The 7,353-nt window shown below is 55.9% G+C and overlaps 1 long non-coding RNA gene across 3 annotated transcripts in view; it reads right to left on the bottom strand.

Annotated features, from left to right (window-relative positions):
• LOC146768858 (uncharacterized) overlaps positions 1-7,353 on the bottom strand; it is a 128,647-nt gene that overhangs the window by 23,044 nt on the left and 98,250 nt on the right. For all 3 annotated transcript variants that reach the window (XR_014950096.1, XR_014950098.1, XR_014950097.1), the window contains exon 2: positions 469-1,412. This is a non-coding gene — a long non-coding RNA (uncharacterized LOC146768858). The remainder of the gene's footprint in view (positions 1-468; positions 1,413-7,353) is intronic.

Here is a 7,353-nt window from a genome sequence, read left to right as displayed (position 1 = left end):
TTCTCTCTTCCCTTTCCTAATTACATCTATTTTATTAGTTTTCACTCTTACAGGCTTCTGCTTTTATTGCTGTTCCCAGTTTGCTGGAGTGCCTGCTCACACTGGAGGTAATGAGCCACTGATTGGGATTTAATTGAGTTGTGGCCTGAAGATGGGACACAGGAACCAAAGGTGTGCCTGGGGTGGCCCTGCAGCTTCTCCCAGTCTCCCTTTGCCTAGAGCTGTTCCCTCATCAGGGAACAATGGAATGTTTGGGTTGGAGGGATCTTCAAGTTCATCCAACCCCGTGTCACAACAACTTTCCCAACCATGCTGGGTTTAGGTTTTTTTGGGCAGGACACTTCTGGGATATCAGGATAAACAGCAGGAAGGTGCCCCTTCCTCCCCTTTCCATGGAAAAGAACCATCAGCCATAAACAGGTTTTGTTTCCTCCTGGGTGTGATGGGTTTGAGATGGGCTGGAATTACCTGCAGTTGAAGATTCTGGTTCCTGAGTTTGAGACAGTGAAGAGTTCAAGTGAATATTTCAAGAAACTGCTGCATTCCTCATTTCAGAGCACTTCACAAGTGTAGCACCAATTGAATTTATTCCATCTGGGATCATTCAGCACTTCTGCAATGAGACCACAAAATGTCAATTCAGACACTCAGAAACTGGGAGGGTGAAATTCAAGGCCACCTGCAAGAAGTGTGGTTTAACTGACTCGTGCAGCCCCACCCGAGTAAGGAAGGAGGGATTCAATCCCTTCCTAAAACACATCCCAGCTGGTTTAAACCCAAGAGCTCATCCTTTTCCACATAATCCCCTGCAAATTCACTGCTCATCTTCTGTCTGCTGAAACAAATGTGGAAAAACTTCTGGAGACAGCAGCCTCCTCCACTATGTCATCCTGACACAGCTCCAGAGCGGCTCCACCCTGAAAAATAAATGTGGCACAGAGCCCATGGAAAAGAAAAGTGGGCAATTATCTACTTTGCATATGCAGATGCAAAGGAGAGGAAGGAGAAATAACGCTCCTCATTATGTGGTATTGATTTTGCAACCTAGTCCTCATTTAAAGCAGATTGGATGTGTGCAATTATGCAGCTTTTTAAAAGTAAACAGCGAAAAGAATCCAAACTCCTTCCATCGTGTGCAAGCATCACATTGTGGCAGATGGACACAGAGCTGCTGGAGCAATTCCAGAGGAGGCACCAGGAGGAGCAGAGGGATGGAGGAAAGGCTGGGAGAGCTGGGATTGTTCACCTGGAGAGGAGAAGCTTTGGGGTGACCAAAGGGAAATGCCTGAAGGGAGGCTACAAGATCCATGGAATGTTTGGGCTGGAGGGACCTCAAATCCCACCCAGTGCCACCCCTGCCATGGCAGGGACACCTCCCACTGTGCCAGGCTGCTCCAGCCCCAGTGTCCAACCTGGCCCTGGGCACTGCCAGGGATTCAGGGACAGCCCCAGCTGCTCTGGGAATTCCATCCCAGCCCCTCACTTCCATTACAGGGAACAATTCCTTCGTAATATCCAAAATAAGCCTTCCTTCTCTCAGTGTGAAGCCATTCCCTGTGTGCTGTCCCTCCATCCCTGGAAATTGTCTCTCTCCAGCTTTCCTGGGGCTCCTCCAGGCCCTGCCAGGCCACCCTGAGCTCAGCCCAAAGCTTCTCCTGTGCAGGTGAACAATCCCAGCTGTGCCAGCCTTTCCTGCCAGCAGAGCTGCTCCATCCCTCTGCTCATCCTGGAGCCTCCTCTGGACACACAAATCCATGATTCTTCCTGTTCTCTTTTAGCTCATTCATCTTTCCCTGTCCTAATCTTTCCCAAATCTAACCTTTCTTCATCCCAGTCTTTTTCCCTCTCTTCTCCTCCCTTTCCTTTTCCCCTCTCTTTCACATCCTCTCACTAGACCCTGAATCCTAAACCCATCTGAAATGGGTGGTGTTTAAGGGAAAAATTCCTGGAGAAGTGAGGAAACAGCAGGGAGAACAGGCCTGCACCTGTCCCACACCCCTGCCCACAGCCAGGCAAACAAAACCTCACCCAGCAGCGCAATTCCTCTTTCCACAGGCAATTCCTGTTTCCTACCAGCACCTCCAAATATCTCTCCTGACCTGGGGCTAGAGATAACCAGTGTCCCAGCCCTAAACCTGTGATAAATTTTGATTTTATTTTGATATTGAGTGATGTGCCATAGGTGGAAATTAAAGTTTTCAATCAGAGAATTGGCTTTCTGTGGTGTAGAAAGGCCCTGGTGCAAAATGAGATTTTGTACAGTGTAGTCAGGAGACTGCTAAAACCAAAAATAGCTGTGGTTAGAGAAGTTCTGAATGGTGATTTTGAGCTCCTAGAAGTGCCAACTTTTGTCTTTCATTTTCACCCTTAACTACCATGCTGGGCCAGCTTCTTTGTCAGGAGCCTCTGAGATACTGCAGGACATATTTCCATGGAATCTCAGAATTACTGAGGTTGGAAATGCCCTCCCAGATGATCGAGTCCAAGCTGTGAGCCCCTTCCAGGGCCTGAGCACCCTTTCCATGGGGAAATTGCTGCTGCTGTCCCAGCTGAGCCTGCCCTGGCACAGCCTGAGGACATTTCCCCTTGTCCTGTCCCTGTTCCCTGGGAGCAGAGCCCCACTTTGCTACAAGCCTCAAACATTCCCAACATCTTTCCCAAAGAAAACCTTGGCATGTGCATATGGAATGCACGAGGACGTATTTTTATCTTGTGCTTTATTACAAAGGGTGATGTATTAAGGGTGGAATTTCATCCATGCTCTCTGTGCTGCTCTTTGGGATAGGGATGGATGGGATAGACACCAGGATGCAGAGAGGGTGGCTGGCCCAAATTGCAGCACGAAAAAGCCAGGACATTTTGCATGACACTTATTACTTAAATAAAGTAAATAAAATCTGTTAGGGGAGTTTTTATTTCCTTATTGAGTATTCGGGGCACAGTCACGACTCGTTGTTCAGACCATCCTCTCTAACCTTGTGCTTTTAAATATTAAATATTACATTTCCTACAGTCTTTGGATGCTTTTGGAGGAAAAACCAAGCTTGTGAGATTCAAGGGAGCTCGGAGATGGTGGACACCTTGGATTGGTGGGGAAAGATCTGGGGATCATCCTGCCATAAAGGGATGGAAGGGCTGGAATGTGTCCAGGGAAGGGACTGGAAAACTCCTGAGGGAGCTGTGGGGGCTCAGCTTGAGAAAAGGAGGCTCAGGAGGGACCTCACTGCTCTGCACAGCTCCTGACAGGAGGGGCAGTGAGGGGGTCGGGCTCTGCTGCCGTGTCCCAAGGGAAAGGAGGAGAGGAAATGACCTCAAATGGCACCAGGGGAGGCTCAGGTTGGAGATTGGGAAAGAGAATTTCCCTGGCAGAGTGGTCAGACCTTGGGATGAGCTGCCCAGGGAGCTTTGGAGTCACTGGAATTGTCCCCGAGGAGTCTGGATGTGGCCTTGGGGACAGGGTTGGGGTGATGCTGGTGGGGCACTGGATGGTCCTGAAGAGCTCTTCCCACATTCCTGGTGATTCTAGGATTTTGGGATGCTCCATGAGGTGCCCACACACGTGTGACAGACAGGTGTAGTCACTACCTGTTTTGCTGATGTGCACAAGAGACCCTCAGACACCCAGATCTCATTCCAGGGATATCAAACACCCACCTGGGAATGGGTTTATGAGGTCTCAGAATCAAATGTTTCTGCTGGGAGCAAATCCCATCACGGACAAAAATGGACTTGGGCTCAGGCTGATACTTGGGGAGTCTTGAGACAGCTTTAAATACAGCTGGGGGGAGATTCCCAAAAAGGGGAGGGGTTGTCCATGCAGATGTGTATTTAGGGAGATTCCATGTGGAATGGAGTCAGGAGTGAGACTGAACAGAAACTGTAAATTTACATCCTACTGGGAATCCCATATTGGCATTTGAAAGCAGCACTGAGAGGATGACAGGGATTGAATGTTTCCTCTTCTTCTGCCAGAGGAGTGTTTGAAGGAGGTGGAGCATTGGAATAACTGGGAATTAGAGCTCCCCCCACTCCTTCCTGCCCCTGGCCAAAATGTGACAGCTCCAAATGTGACAAAGAGAAGATCACAGGTCACCTGTGGCTGCAGAAGGAGCACCTGGAGGGTGGGAATGGCTGATGTGGGAGCAGCAGGGATACCTGGGCATTCCCACCTCACCTGGATTTCCTCCTGAGCTTGCCAGGCACATGTTCAGAATAAGGAAGAAGCTCAGGCCAGACAGCAGTGTACTAGAAACCAAACAGGGAAGCAAAGTAAAGGGAACAAACCCAGGGAGGGTTTGCATTGTGAACACCAACAGGCAGTAAATTCTCCCTGTCAGCTGCCTGGCAATTACTGCCTGAGCACGGAGGGCTGGGAGCTTGGGAATACCTGTAAACACTTCTGCACGGGCAATTTGTCTTGTAGCAGTACCCAAAACAGCTCCCAGGACTCGCACAGCCCTCGTGCCTGGAGGGCACAGGATGCCTGGGGAACCACGGGGAGCTCACACCTGCCTGAGATGAGGAAGGCCCACAGCAGCACCGGGGCTGGCTGAGCTGCAAGTCCTGCTGAAAAGCGCTGGGAGGAGTTTTCCACTTCCATTCCTGCCCTCGGGATCCGTGGCACCGACTGTGGCAGCCTCCCCGTGCAGGCAGAGCAGAATTCTGCAAACATCCCTGGCGATGGAAAGGGCACAGCTGGGGCACCCAGGGAAGGTGTTGAGGCCTCTCTGGGTGGGCTGGGGCTGGGAATCCGGTGATATTTCATTAAAATTGTTTAATTTGAAGATCTGTTGCTTTCTCTGCTTCCCCTTGGGCACGGTGGGGCCACGCTCTCATCCCTCTTTCCTGAGGATGGGATCGAGCAGTGAGTGCTTCAACAGCTTGGGCAGAAACTTGATTGTTTCCGAGTGCTAAGGGCTGTGCCAAAGCCAGCTCGTTGGGCATCGGTGCGAGGGAAGGGAGGGACAAATCTGTGCTGTGGGCAAGACAAAGAGCGTTCAAACAAAGCCCCAGGCCCCTCAAAAATGTTCTTTAGTGGGAGCAAGTGGTGCAGCCTCCAGCACAGGGATCTGTGTCACTGACCTTGGTGGCTGCACGTGAGCACCGGGCCAGGGGCGCGTGCCAGGCTGGAAATGTGTGTCCAGAACCTCCCTCGCGGGGAGGACTCAGGCACCAAGGCCAGACATGGAGCTTCTCCTTCATCCTGCAGCTCCTCGGGCCTCCTCACCCTGGCACATCCACCCGAGAGCCGCTCACCCCATGGCTGTGACTGCAGGTGTCCTGAGGATGGGTCCTGGGTGCCCTGAGGATGGGCCAGGAGCTGGGGGTGACCTGAGGATGGGCAAGGTCCTGGGTGCCCTGAGGATGGGTCCTGGGTGCCCTGAGGATAGGGCAGGAGCTGGGGGTGACCTGAGGATGAGGAAGGTCCTGGGCGTGATCTGAGGATGGGCAAGGTCCTGGGGGTGCCCTGAGGATGGGCAAGGTCCTGGAAGTGCACTGAGGATGGGGCAGGAGCTGGGGGTGCCATGAGGATGGGGGAAGTCCTGGGGGTGACCTGAGGATGGGGAAGGTCCTGGATGAGGACTGAGGTGCACTGAGGAGCTGGGAACGGGCACGTCCTGGGGGCGCAGAGGTGCACTGAGCATGAGGAAGGTTCTGGAAGGTGCCAGGTTGGCCGCAGCCTGACGTAACCTGGCCCCGTGGAAGGTGTCTGTGCCCACGGCAGCGGGTTGAACGGGGTGATTCTGCATGTCCCGTCCCACCTGAGCCTTTCAGAGCGGCGGTGACACAGGTGGGGTGTCCCACTTGTGTGAAGTGTCCCAGTGACACGGGTGGGGTGTCCCAGTGACATGAGTGGGGTGTCCCAGTGACACGGGTAGGGTGTCCCGGTGACATGAGTGGGGTGTCCCACATGTGTGAAGTGTCCTGGTGACACGGGTGGGGTATCCCACACGCATGAGGTGTCCCGGTGACACAGGTGGAGTGTCCCACATGTTCAGGGTGTCCTGGTGACACAGGTGGGGTGTCCCACAGGTGCAGGGTGTCCCAGTGACACGGGTGGGTGTCCCAGTGATGACCCGGGTCCTGCTAACACGGGTGAGTGTCCCGGTGACCTGGGTGGGTGTCCCGGTGCTGACCCGGGTCCCACTGACTGACCCGGGTGGGTGTCCCGGTGACCCGGGTGGGTATCCCTGTGACCCGGGTGGGTGTCCCGGTGCTGACCCGGTCTCGGTGACCCAGGTCGGTGTCCCAGTGTCCCGGGTGGGCGTCCCACTGTCCCGGGTGGGTGTCCCACTGTCCCGGGTGGGTGTCCCTGTGACCTGGGTGGGTGTCCCGGTGCTGACCCGGGTCCCGGTGACACGGGTGTGTGTCCCGGTGCTGACCCGGGTGGGTGTCCCGGTGCTGACCCGGGTCCCGGTGACCCGGGTGAGTGTCCCGGTGCTGACCTGGGTGGGTGTCCTGGTGCTGTCCCGGGTCCCGGTGACACGGGTGGGTGTCCCGGTGCCGACCCGGGTGTGTGTCCCTGTGACCCGGGTGTGTGTCCCGGTGCTGTCCCGGGTGCGTGTCCCACTGTCCCGGGTGTGTGTCCCACTGTCCCGGGTGTGTGTCCCGGTGACCCGGGTGGGTATCCCGGTGACCCGGGTGTGTGTCCTGGTGCCGACCCGGGTCCCGGTGCCGTCCCGGGTGGGTGTCCCGGTGACACGGGTGTGTGTCCCGGTGTCCCGGGTGTGTGTCCCGGTGCTGACCCGGGTGTGTGTCCCGGTGTCCCGGGTGTGTGTCCCGGTGCTGTCCCGGGTGTGTGTCCCGGTGACACGGGTGTGTGTCCCGGTGCTGTCCCGGGTCCCGGTGCTGTCCCGGGTGTGTGTCCCGGTGCTGACCCGGGTGGGTATCCCAGTGACCCGGGTGTGTGTCCCGGTGCTGTCCCGGGTCCCGGTGCCGTCCCGGGTGTGTGTCCCGGTGACACGGGTGTGTGTCCCGGTGCTGACCCGGGTCCCGGTGCTGTCCCGGGTGTGTGTCCCGGTGCCGACCCGGGTGTGTGTGTCCCGGTGACCCGGGTGTGTGTCCCGGTGCTGTCCCGGGTGTGTGTCCCTGTGACCCGGGTGTGTGTCCCGATGCTGTGCCGGGTGTGTGTCCCGGTGCTGACCCGGGTGGGTGTCCCACTGTCCCGGGTGTGTGTCCCGGTGCCGTCCCGGGTGTGTGTCCCGGTGTCCCGGGTGTGTGTCCCGGTGACCCGGGTGTGTGTCCCGGTGCTGTCCCGGGTCCCGGTGCCGTCCCGGGTGTGTGTCCCGGTGTCCCGGGTGTGTGTCCCGGTGCTGACCCGGGTCCCGGTGCTGTCCCGGGTGTGTGTCCCGG

Source organism: Lonchura striata, chromosome 1 (genome assembly GCF_050655825.1).
Source record: "Lonchura striata isolate lonStrDom1 chromosome 1, ASM5065582v1, whole genome shotgun sequence".
Lineage (NCBI taxonomy): Eukaryota > Metazoa > Chordata > Aves > Passeriformes > Estrildidae > Lonchura > Lonchura striata.
The sequence above is the reverse complement of the archived record's forward strand: the minus strand, read 5'-3'. Positions and strand labels throughout refer to the sequence as shown.